General features: G+C 39.5%; 1 protein-coding gene across 2 annotated transcripts in view; it reads left to right on the top strand.

The window, feature by feature from the left end:
• The first annotated feature begins 3876 nt into the window (after nt 1-3876).
• LOC139184221 (teneurin-2-like) overlaps nt 3877-13445 on the top strand; it is a 451142-nt gene continuing 441573 nt past the window's right edge. For both annotated transcript variants that reach the window (XM_070793968.1, XM_070793970.1), the window contains exon 1: nt 3877-4431. The gene's annotated coding sequence lies outside the window, so the exon portion shown is untranslated. The remainder of the gene's footprint in view (nt 4432-13445) is intronic.

A 13445-nucleotide genomic window follows, 5' to 3' on the forward strand; every position in this document is an offset into this window, starting at 1 on the left:
TCTAGCCAGTGATGCCATCCAGCCATCTCATCCTCTGTCGTCCCCTTCTCCTCCTGCCCCCAATCCCTCCCAGCATCAGAGTCTTTTCCAATGAGTCAACTCTTCGCATGAGGTGGCCCAAGTATTGGAGTTTCAGCTTTAGCATCATTCCAAAGAACACCCAGGACTGATCTTCTTCAGAATGGACTGGTTGGATCTCCTTGCAGTCCAAGGGACTCTCAAGAGTCTTCTCCAACACCACAGTTTAAAAGCATCAATTCTTTGGTGCTCAGCTTTCTTCACAGTCCAACTCTTACATCCATACATGACCACTGGAAAAACCGTAGCCTTGACTAGATGGACCTTTGTTGGCAAAGTAATGTCTCTGCTTTTGAATATGCTATCTAGGGTGTCATAACTTTCCTTCCAAGGAGTAAGCATCTTTTAATTTCATGGCTGCAGTCACCATCTGCAGTGATTTTGGAGCCCAAAAAAATGAAGTCTGACACTGTTTCCACTGTTTCCCCATCTAAAGAAAGGCAATGCCAAAGAATGCTCAAACTACTGCACAGTTGCACTCATCTTACACGCTAGTAAAGTAATGCTCAAAATTCTCCAAGCCAGGCTTCAGCAATCCGTGAACCATGAACTTCCAGATGTTCAAGCTGGTTTTAGAAAAGGCAGAGGAACCAGAGATCAAATTGCCAACATCCGCTGGATCATGGAAAAAGCAAGAGAGTTCCAGAAAAACATATATTTCTGCTTTATTGACTATGCCAAAGCCTTTGACTGTGTGGATCCCAATAAACTGTGGAAAATTCTTCAAGAGATGGGAATACCAGACCACCTGCCTGCCTCTTGAGAAACCTTTATGCAGGTCAGGAAGCAACAGTTAGAACTGGACATGGAACAATAGACTGGTTCCAGATAGGAAAAGGAGTACGTCAAGGCTGTATATTGTCACCCTGTTTATTTAACTTCTATGCAGAGTACATCATGAGAAACGCTGGGCTGGAAGAAGCACAAGCTGGAATCAAGATTGCCGGGAGAAATATCAATAACCTCAGATATGCAGATGACACCACCCTTATGGCAGAAAGTGAAGAGGAACTAAAAAGCCTCTTGATGAAGGTGAAAGAGGAGAGTGAAAAAGTTGGCTTAAAGCTCAACATTCAGAAAACTAAGTTTATGGTTTAGCAGGGGTTGTTTTTTGTGGGGAGCCTTGGTTTCCTTGTCTATAAAATGAGAATCACAGCATCGAGCCATAATTGTTAAGCTTAAAAATAAGTTCTGAACAAAAAGACTGACGTATGGTGGGCGCTCAGTAGTGGACTACTCATGTCCTATTGCAGGTCTTTTCAGTTTCTACAATATTAAATTATCTCTGTATTCCCCATAATGCCACCTCCAGAAATCTGTCTACTATATTTCCCATGAGCCACTTTCACATAGTCTGATTGGTTACTGGAAAACATGGCCACAGCAGAGCCTGTGGGTAGTCACGTGGACTTAAACATCAGATAGAGCTGTTAGAGTCCTTCTCTGCCACTTATCCAAATGTGTGACCTTGGGACAGCTACTTAACCTCTCTCAGCTTCGTGTTACTCATCTTTGACATGAAAATATCATTAAAAAAAAAAAATACCCTACCCCAAGAATCATTACTCCAATTCCAAGAGTTGTGTGTGTGCTTGTACACATGTGCACACACATGTAAAACAGAAAGCAGGTTTAATATCTACCAGGGACTATGAGATTACTGGAAAATAAAAAGACACATTCATAGTGAGGCTTATGGTCTAGAGAATTGTGTGGATTGGGAAGATTATACTAGGCAAATCACAGAACTAATGGAAAATTGGAACCATAACAATTTTTAAAAAGAAAATTGACATGATGCCTTGGAAGCCTACATTAAGGGAGATTTAATTCAGCCAGAGAGATCACAGATGGCTTCCCTGAAGAAGTGAAACTGGAGTAGAAAACTGAAGGACATTTAGGAGTTTGCTAGATGAATAGGGAAGGGAAGGACATTCATTGCTAGTAAGCTTTCACCATCAGCATCATAAGCATGCGATTGCTATCTTCTCAGACTATAAACACAAAGAGTTCTGGGATGTGTCTTTGTCATCTTCTGTCACCTCTAAGTTCCTTGAAGGAAGTAAATGCTTAGTAAATATTTCTTGAATGAGTGAATGTTAATAGGAAATCAATATGCATTTGTTGAATGAAATAAAAGGTAACTGCTGTGCCCTCATCTCATGACTTTATTCAATATACAGTTAAGGAAGACACATAATTTAGTTTAAAAAAAGAAAAAACTGACAGGGACCTCACGTGCTTACTCGCTTAGTCATGTCCAACTCTTTGCAACCCTGTGGACTGTAGCCTACCAGGCTCCTTCATCCATGGGATTCTCCAGGCAATAATCCTGGAATGGGTTGTCATTCCCTTCTTCAGCGGATCTTCCCGGCCCAGGGATGGAACCTGGATCTCCTGCATTATAGGCAGATGCCTGCATTGCAAAAATGGACCTTGGAGGTGACCAAACCACATCCTCCTTATTCTGGCCCTGTCACCTTGAGAAAGTCACAAGGCATCTCTGGGTCAGTCTCCTCATATGTAAAATGGAAATAAGGATAGCTTGTTTACAGAGTTATTTTAAAGATTATGATTGCAAGTCTGCTGAGCCTAATTAAAAGGGTGACTCAGAGTACATAGTCAAGAGATGAGTATTTTGAATATTATTAGTATTAGGACATTACGCAAACTGCAGGCATGCAGTGTTTCAGACCTGCAGATTGCTGAAGACAGGCTGGATACAGCTTGAAGGCCAGAGGGTGTTATCATGCAAACATCCAGTAGACCTTTACTTTTCTGGAAATGCCTAGAGCCCTTCAAAGAAAGGCATTCTCTCTCCAGTGCCTGAGTTAAATTGCAGGTTCAAATTCCCAGATGCATTGGTTATCACTGACTAGCAGTTGGTAAAATATTCTGCAGCCTAAATTTCCTTCAAGGGTTAATCAGATACTGTTTGGACAAGATACAATCAGTTAATTCATGGCCACTGCATAGCACAAAGCCTGCGCAGGATAACTAAGCAATACCTGTTAGCTGTTACTATTACCACAGCCAGGCCCTGCTGGATTTTCTGTCAGTTACTCTAACTGAATCAGCCTTTCCTGGGCCAGGAATTGCTTCCTTTTGTAATTCCCTTTATGGAAGGAAGAAAAGCAACTCCCCTCTGAGGTGTGGAAACCTAGTTTCCCGGGTACCGCACCACCTTGGACAAGTTCAGGGCCACTGAGCTGCCTAGGTGAGGCTGGTCAGCAGGGGCTAAAGGCTCTGCAAACTCTCCCTTCCCTCTTAAAACCACCGCTCTCTGCCCCTCTCTGCTTCCTAACCCTGGAAGGTGGATTCTGAGGTTGCAGCCGAGCAGTGGGTGTGATCTGAACCCAAGGCAAGCTCGGGTCACTCTCGGGGTGCTCGGGCTTTCTGTGCTCCACTGAGTGCAGGGATCCGGGTGCAGCTGCGGTGCCTGGGTGCGCGCAGCCAGGGAACCGAGCCTCCCCCAACCAACCCCACAGCGAAACTGAACTCTACACCGCCCGCGGCTCGCGCTGTGCCTGGCTGCGGGGAGGGTTGGGCGAGGGGGGATCGCTCTGCAGACAAAGGGGTGCAGGAGCCCCTAACGCCCCTCTTTCGCGACCGTGACGCCCTTCCCCAGTCCCATACCCAGGAGCTACAGCAGCTGCCGCCCCCAAGTGCCACCACCCAGCCCCGGCGGCCTCGGCCTGTGCGCGCGCTCGGGGGCTAGGGATTGGTTCGCACTCCCATTCAGGGGCTGCGCCGGCGGGCGGGAGGTGCGCGGCGTTCAGTGTGTCTGTGTGTGTTTGTGTCTGTGTGTGTGCGCGCGTGCGCGCGTGTGTGTGCGCGCGTGTCTGTGTGTCTGTACTGCGCGCGGGCGGGCGCGTGTGTGTGTGCGCGCGGGGGCTCTAGTGCAGGAGCCACTGGATGTGCGTGCGTGTGTTATGGGTTTGATTCCAGAGCAGGTTGCACATTGGTCCTGGGTGGCTCGCAGGCTCAGGTCGTGCTTGGGCGTCCTCCTCCTAATCGTTTCCGAAGTAGCAGCAGCAGCAGCAGCAGCACCAGCAGCAGCAGCCGCCGCGGCAGCATCGCAGCAGCTCAGCGGCACAGCCGGCAGAACTGTGCAGAAGCGAGCACCGTTTGGGGAGTCCGGGGGGCGGGTAAGAGGGAGGAGGGGAAAGCCTGTCTTGGTCTTTGGGATTATTTTTCCCCCTCTTTCCCTCTCTCTCTCTTTCTTGAGGGCGTTTGTTACCCCCTCGAAGTGAAGGAATTTTGCTCCAAAGCGAGCTGGGACCGAAGACTCTAGGCTAAGTTCTCTCTCTATATAGATGGTGTCAGGGAGCGAAGCTACTGACCGAGCCGCTGGTAAATGTTTTTTTCACTTCTTACTCTTTAATGCTTAAGGCTTTTCCCCCCTTTCTTTCTTCCGTGTTTCCTTTCTGTTGCTCCTCATTCTGCAATCGCTCCTGAATCAACCTGCAGTTCCCTTCTCTCTCTCTCTCTCCTTGCGTTTGTGCAGTTTGCAACTTGTTTCGTGGTTTTCTATGTATTTTTCCCCCCTTCATCCTCAGATGAATGCTGGAACATTTAAATTCCGCACTTCGGGAGGTCATCATTACTTGCATGAGTTTCAAGGGGGAGGGGAAATATTGGTAGAGCAGACTGTTATTTCCCTGCAGAAGGACTGCCGTTTTCTCTCTAATGTTCATCGCAATTATGGGGATTTTTTTTTTTTTTTAGGATGCATTTTAACGTTGCATTGATGTTTATCGTTATCGTTCTTCAGGATTACAATGCATTTTGACTCAGTTTTGACAGCATGACAGATGCCAGTGATTCCAGAACTACTGTGTGGTACATGCTGGCTAAAATATTCAAAATTAGAGGCAGAATCATTTGCATTCCAAAAGGGAAATTCTTAAAAATGCTGTTTTGCCTCACATCGCTGCAGATTTGCAGGAGGCAGTTATAGACACCACTACTCATGTTGCTTGCAAAGATAATAAACATATAAGTGCTTTAGTGTATCACATCCTGTCCTGGTCTCCAGTGATTGAGCTATTGCTGAATTTACTTAATAATAAATTTAGGGCTATGGAGAAGGAGAGAGATTGCTGGTATTGTTTTATGCAAAATTGCAAGACATGTACAGCAATTTCTAACCCCCAAACCACCCCTTTCTTAGATCTTACTTGAAGTGGCATCTTGTCAATTGGGGAGGGGGAGGGCAGTTTCTGCCATCCACATGGAAAAACATTATTTAAAATAGCCAGCATAATGCATGCAAATTGAACTCTTAACTCTTTTTTTTTTTTTTTAATAGAACTGACTCTGTAACTCTTGCTTCCAGAATCTGTTTTAAATATTATTTAAAATTTAACATAGAACGGTTCTTTGATGTATTTGTATTTAAGTTCTTTGGAAGGTCCTTAGCAGTTAACCATTTTTCGTTTGTTTTGCTCTTTATCCCCCTAAGTTTTCAGTTGCAGTTTAGTAGAAATGCTGAAGGGTCACTAAGTAAAGGCACATTAGCAGTTTCTAAAGAAATCAGTTTATAGTTGTGAAAATTTCTGCCAAGCTATGGGAAAAGAAGCTAAAATAATGGCAGCTGAAATGTAAGGAGGGAAGTAGGGGATAGAACCAATTGCAGTTCCACTATATGTGTTAGCATCCTGAGGAGCTCTGAACTCTAGACTCAGATGAGGATATCCAGTTCAGAGATACTCTGAAGCTCACACATTTGACAGAGGGAAAATACTGGTATTTAAAGAAGCCTGCTTTTGCCTTGTGGTTGCCACATCATAGACCAGCAATTACCTAAGTGCAGAGAGTATGTTTGCAATGATACTGCTCAACTTTGTTTTCATGTAAACTTAGCTGATGTTGGGAGAACAGCATAAAACAGTTTAGGACTTGGAACAAAATGAACTGTAAATTAACTCAAGTCAGACCCTCTTTTTTATAGAAGAAAGCCTACTCCAAGACACCATGCAAATTCACCTATTTTGAGCTGCCTGTGTTGACAAAAGCTCTTTTGGAAATTGTGGACAGGGTTCCTTAGATCTAAAGCTTATTTCTTCTTTTGTAGTCTGCTAATGGTATAAGACATTTTACTTAGAATGCAATCTCAGCTTATTCCTGGGTCCCTTGAGGTGGCAATATTGCTATTTAAAATATTTTTATGGACCCTTGCCGTTTACCATTTTGATCAAGTTGGAGGGAAAAGCCCAACTTCCATTCATTAGGATCACAGTTGTCTTTGAAGCATTTATTTGCCTGGGTACCAAGGAAAAATGAATTTGTATAGTAAATTATGATCCTAAGAACCCAAGTCTTCTAAAGCATGGTTTTCTCATTCTAGGACCTAAACCAGAAAGCAGTATACTCCATGCTAAGCAGCTGAATTGTTTCTCTGGCATATTCCACACACAGGGGCACAAGCAGATAACTGACCAGACTAAGGAGTCCTTTCACGTGGCCCATGAAGCAAGATTTCTAATTGTTATATAATACATTGAGTGCATGAATTTATTTATGAAGCAGCACAATTAGTTTTAGTTTCAGTATCTTCACTAGTTATGAAGACCAAGAGTACATTGATTTAAACAACAGACTCCTCCTTCCTGTTGCGGTTGGTTTTTACCCTTTCTAGTTTACTGGCAACTTTGAACAGGCTCAGAGAATTTGTGTTAAAATATTAAACATAGCTACATTTTGGGTGTATTGTCTGGTGAGAATACTATTCAATCAGCTAGGTTTTTAATTACTCTTACATGGTTCTGTGTGGTATAGTGTTTGTGGCTTGCTGGTGGTTTTCTTATTATTGTTATTGATGTTAAGGTTCCCATTAAATCATAACTAAGCTCATTTTAACTTTCTGTGCCTGGGGTTGATCTCAGTTTAATGTATCAGAATAATACCATCCTCTTGCTAAGTTTGTTGGTACATTAGGTAGTTTACCTTCAATTGGTGTGTGTATTGAATTTCAGCATTTCCAAATGCATGGCATCTGACATTCTGGGGAGAAGGTAACTTTTTTGGGAAGAGAAGGCTGTGTAGAAAGAGCCTGTTGGTTAATGGAACTTGACAATATATTTGCCTGTATTTTTAAGGTGTCTATTTTCATTTTGATAAGAGTAGAGTTTTTTCTGCATGTGTAAAGTGTTTATTATGCTAGAGGTACTGAACGTTTCTTAAAAGTAATTACTGTTTGTTTGTTTTTTTTTTCACTGTGTGATTGAAAGGAACTCTGCACTGCTTGTGTGTTTTTGAGGAAAACCTGTATTGGTGAGCTTTTCCATTGTTTTCTATTCTGTGTAGACTAATTTTGAGAAGTGATTTCTGGTGAAATATAGTCAAGGTCATTGCCAAGGCCCTTTTATCTCTCTCCACTTAAGAACTCAAACTGCGAGTCAAGTTTAAAGAGACAAAACTTATATCAGACTACTACCTCAAGTGGGACTATGTAAAAAGCATATGCTTTTGTCTCTCATCACTTTGTGTGAAGCAACAGTTTTGTTCTTTGACTTACTGGTTTCTAGGAGCCCTGATGGACTCACAAAGAGAAACCTTCCATTCTATACTCATAGTGCATACAACAGAGTCTCAGTCTTCAGGGAAGATTGTAAGAATATATATATATATATATTTTGGGGGCGGGGGGAATGGCTATCTTTTCATATGCTCTTAATGGAAAGAGGAATGTAACAATATTTCATAAAATGTAAGATCTAATTAGATAATACCCCCCTTAAAATTTTGTGAAATCAACAGTAGTTTTATGAGTCGTGTACAGTGAGAGCAAATAGTAGCCTTGTCAAAGTATTTCCTTATACTCCTTCTTTCACTTTTTTTTTGTTAAAGGAATATTCACAATATTCAGAATTTTGTACTACCAGTAAATTTTATATATATATATATACACATAACATATGTATGTATATAGTTTTCTCTACCTAACAAAGAAAAACCACTACTTAACGTATTATTTTACCTCTGCTGCAAGTATCCTGTTCATATTTCTGAAAGATTTTTATGAAGTTGAAGAGGTATAAAATCTTTTCCCCAAAATTCATATTACTTACTGCCCACAGTCTGCTTGGTATATTTCACTCTCCAGTGTGATTTTGAACTTGAAGCATTGCAGCCTTTTCTTACGAATTCCTCGTGGCAAAAAATGAAGCACCTTGAGAAATAGTTTGCTAATAAAGTTCTCTCGTTTTTGCTGAAAGGATTAAATTGGTCCCCCTCTCCTAAGTAGAGCATTACAGTACCAACCTTTTAGACAAAAAGGATTATCAGAAAAATGGTATGGTTGTGTGCTTTTCAGCAATAGTGTGAGTAAAGCGAGAGCAGGTGTTTTAACTCTTTTCATGTAAATTTAGTGAATAGAAATTGACACTAAATAATACAGCTAATATGTTAAAATAAAATCTAGGTTCCCCAGCAAAGATTTCCCCCTATCCTGGATAATATGACTTGATCTTTGACTCTGATGGAACGATTGAGTGTGTTCCTCATCTCAGCGCCAGCATATGGGTGGCGGGTAGCAAATATCCTGCATCTGTCTTGGAAAGTATGAGTGCGAGGTTTGGGAGGAAAGAGATGGTTTCTTTAAAAGTTTAGAGTTCTTATGCTTTGACTGCAGTTCTTTCAGAGAAGGCTCTCCTTTCCTTGATACTTGTTTAGATCACCTATTAAGATGCCCCATTATTTCTTCTGTCCCTAATTTGATTCTGCCACAGGTTTTTCTAACATAAACATGATGCTAGACTTAGTTGTTCCTATCTTTGCCTTACTTTGTGATTTCTGGACTATGATGCAGATCTATAAAAGTTTAGGACCCATTCTTCTAAAAGACAGTCTATTTAATTGTCCTCATGATGAAATTATTTAGGTGTAGAGGCTTAAGCCTGGTAAAAAAATATTAGGAATTTTGTATGATCATTTCTATTAATATGACCATGGTAAAGTAATTATTTTATAATATATAAAAGTGAGTTGTGGGCCTTGTAAAATAAAAAAAAATCATTAATGAATTTGCTCCAAAAGAAGAAGTCATTTTTCTTTGTTTAGTTTCCCCAGCTCTTAATTTAAATATTAGGAGGCAAAAACTAAAGTTGGAGAATATAATTCACTTGGTGAAGATAAAATTGATGCTAACCATAATATACTGATTTAAAATCTTTCAAGAGGACAATTCTCTGGAGGATTCTCTTGGGGAAAAGGCTTATGTTTAAATGTCATTTTTATTATTGCTTAGGATTTTACTGATACTCAATGTTTTGACATTTCTCCTCCTTTAATTAGAGGAATAAGACTATCTGTGGAAAAAGAAATACATCATTAAATAGAAATGATTTTGGCAAAGGTTAAAAAAATCCCATACTGTTAAAAAAAAATCACAAAATTGTATAAGCTACTTGCTGTATCCGTAACAGGTTTTTTTTTGTGTGTGCCATTTCAAAATTTCATTTTGAATGTTAGAAATAGTCAAGTTAGATTCTTAGATTATTTCTAAGAATGAAATTGAACTATTAAAGAAGATAGCTGTGTCCACATTTATGGTTAATTCAAACAGTAAATATCTACATAGCTAAAATCACAGTTATTATTAGAGAACTTATTGCAACAGACTTTGTGATCTTAACTGTGGTATTTTTTCTAAACCATTTCAAATGTAAGAGTATATGGTTGTGTGCAACACATTTCAGTAGATACTGCCTATTTCCTAGAAAGAATATAGGCAAATTAAAGCTGCATGAAAGTATATTTCAATCTTCCAGTTTTTGTTTTTTTTTTAATTGCTTCAAAAAGCAGGTTTTAAATTCCCAAGACAGGCCAGGTACCATGTTCTGCTAAAAGCCAGATATGATGGTTAAGAGTAATTTGATGCCAAAGTGATGTCTAAGAAAGTAAATGGGAATAGAAGTAGATGTTTCTTTTTTAAATACAAGATAAAGCTTTGCTCTTTGTGTCACTTGAGATTATATTAGAAAAATGATTTAATTTTATTTTATTTTAGGATTTGCTCAGACTGTAATTATATACAAATATCTTCTCATTCTCTGCCTTCTATATATTCCCAGCTCATGTCTATTCATGTAGTCTGATGTGATATGACCCCTAGGATTGGAGACTTCAGTTTGGTGGTACCTACATGGATTTAATGGAGGCATGAGGGCAAGGTAGTGAGACTTTGTGGGAAAACCAAAGGAAAATGTATTCTATAGTTGGCCACCATCTCCTTATGATAATAATCCTGCCACCCATTTTATTTTTAGCCTCACCTCAAGTTCTGGAGAAGATGCAAAGTGCTTTTCTAACCTTAAGAATAATAATATAATTATTGCACAAATATTTCACAGTGGTTAGGGCTCTGCAATTTGTGTGACCTAGCATCTATTTTTTCTCCTCTCTAATCCTGTTTACATATCCTCACACATAATCAGACTCAGTCAGATGAAACCAATTACTAAGGGGAAAAAATCAAATTTATTTATTATATTTATTGGATGTGTCTGTTGCTTAATTATCCATTGGCGCATTTACATGTGGCCATGAAGAGGGCCACGGATGACTGTGTAAAAATGATCAATCATTACTTCTTACAGTCCAGAGGAGGTGCCAAGAAAACAAGAAAAAAAAAAGAAACCAAAAAACCCACAACCCTACCCTTTCACACTGCTATCTATGTGGGAGACCTGAAAACTGAGAAACAAACGTCACCCCAAACAATGAGTTGGAAAATGAACTCAAATTTATCCTACGAAGCAGGTGACCAAACCCACCTCTTGGCTGTAAGTTGAACTGTGGGATGAGCCAGGGGTGGGGGCTGGGGCATTGGGATGGGATGGGGTATAGTAGGTGGCTACCATAAGGGGACCTGCATGATGATGTTGGCAAAGCGATTGACCACTACATGTAACTGCAGTGAGCTGCAGTGAATTAAAATAGATTTTGTTTTTGACCTTTGATGGTAAAGACATACACAGACTTTTTATTTTTTGTTTCATGTGTTTTTGTTAAAAAGTTCCTTACCTCAATCAAAAATGTTTTCTTCTCTTTTTTACCTACCCCACCCCTCTTCCCAGATTAATGGGATCAATTTTAAGCATGGCTTATTTCTTATTTTTTTCCCCACTTGCTCTCATCAAACATTTTTGGAAATTTATCAGTATGGAAGTTGTTCTTCAAAATAGACCGTAACTGAAATAACAACCATTTCAAGTAAATGTAACAAGGCTAAATTAAAACAGAAGCATCATCCTGTGTATATGATCCTTTCCAGAGACCACTAAATTATCCGTTCTATTCACATCCTTAACATAGAACACGCATATGAACTTCAGGGAGAAAAGCAAACCGCTTTTGAACTTGAGGTGTTTGAAAACTGTCTTGAAGGAAGCACTGAAGTGTGATTTTAAGAATTGTGGCACACTCTCAATGCATCCTTTAGAGAAGACTATGAGCAGCTTATGATTTATTGCTAATTTCTGTTTATTTGGAGATGCTGCTGTTGAAGAAACTGTAAGCTTTGTAGATGATGCTTTTGTTACATTTGGCTGCAGAGAAATTCAAATGGCAACATGAGTCTTGAGAATTGAGAGGGAAAGGTGATTTTATACCTGTTGACCTCACAAGAATATATGAGTGATGAGGTAAATTTTACATTTACTCTAATCTGTATTTTAAAAGTTATTCTGTGGAAAAGGTTATTACAGAAAGAAAAAAAGTTGCTCTCAGCTGAATTCAGTGAAGAAGCCAAAGAGTAAATAGATAAAGAGCCTGAACTCTCCTTCCTACAACAGTGATTTTTCACTAAGGACTCTCTAGGTATATAAGGGGCACAGGCTCTTTTTATATGATTTGTGTATGTTCCCATGGACTGTGAAATCTATTTCTGGGCAATTTTCAAGTTAAAATTGTTTTACGGCTACCCTGAAGGTTGTCATTTCTTGTTTTTTTTTTTTTTTCTCTTGTCAGTCAATTCATAAGTGTTTATTAAGCCCCCATGGGGTATACACAGAATCATATACTATTTGGGTGTGTATATGTGTGTATGATTGGTTGCTGGTCTAGAAGCTTACAGTCTTTAGGCAAAAGTGTGTGTGTGTGTGTGTGCATATACACATGTATAATATAATGTTTTAATTACAGAAGTTAGAAGTAGTTTTGTTTTGTTTTTAATAGCTTTGTCCTAGATCTCCAAGTGCAGTTATTCTGAGAAAAGCATAGCTTTGAGCCAGATCAGGGATATAACTTCTCAGCTTGCTTGCTTTCTTTTAAATTCAGATACAGCAGACATGTTTAAGAATAAAGCCAGAGGGCTAGTATTAAACTAGGGATTCTTGCCAGGTTAACATCTAGGTTTCAAAGTAAGGGCAGATAACTCATGCAGGTCATTTTTAGGACATGCCTATTACCTGTGTCAATTCAATCAGTGAGCGGATGAATGGTTCCATGGCTCAGAGCTGTCAATTTACATTTTTTATGACCAATGAATCAATTTATGATTTACTTTTTTTTTTTTTTGGAGGGTTTTGAAAATTGATAGGAATTGGGACAGTAAGAAAATTTCCAAGTGTTCCCATGGTTGAAAACTGTTCTAAAGGAATATTTTCCCAGTTGTACTTGAAAACATATGGCGAATATGTAGGTTTAGGGATTTACTTTTCAAAACTTATTCACTTTCTTAAATTTATCTCTTATCAGTCATTTGTTGGAATGGTAATATTCTTGAAAAGTGCTTGGTGAATAGCTCTGAAAGTGGATGGAGAAGTGCACAGAGCACTGGCCCTTTCCACAGCCCCAGGTAATGGCTTGCTGGGCTTCCGGCAGTCAGCTTTGACTTTTGATAGCAATGGTCAGGCTCTGATTTAATGCTCCTTTTTTTTTTTTTTTTTGCTGTGAGTTTTCAAGATGTACGTATCTCATTTCCAACAAATCATAGCCAGAACATCAAATTTCTTTTCCATCTTCTGTTCCTGGTGGATCTGAATCAGAGAAGCAATGGCTGAGAAAAATTGGAAGGGATCTTCATTTGAACTTTGACTCCTGGCTCTTTTCCTGTTGGATCCATGAATTTCTGAGAATTTCTGAGATCATTTCTAATTTGTTGTAGGAGTCCTTCTGGACAGAAAGTTCCCTAGTCTTTGTGATAAGAATATGTTCTTTACAGCTTGCAGTATTACAGGCTCTCTTCATTCATTTCCGAACAGTTTCTAATAAACTGAATAAAAGTGCACAGAATAAAAGTGCAATTTGATTTATTATTTTCAATTGTAGGGTTGGGTTTGTTCTTCCTTGTAAGTTAGAGACTAATTCTGGCAAACATAAACAGAAAGGGAATGTATTGGAAGATATCAGGGAGCACGGAG

This window comes from Bos indicus, chromosome 7, assembly GCF_029378745.1.
Source record: "Bos indicus isolate NIAB-ARS_2022 breed Sahiwal x Tharparkar chromosome 7, NIAB-ARS_B.indTharparkar_mat_pri_1.0, whole genome shotgun sequence".
NCBI classification, from domain to species: Eukaryota; Metazoa; Chordata; class Mammalia; order Artiodactyla; family Bovidae; genus Bos; species Bos indicus.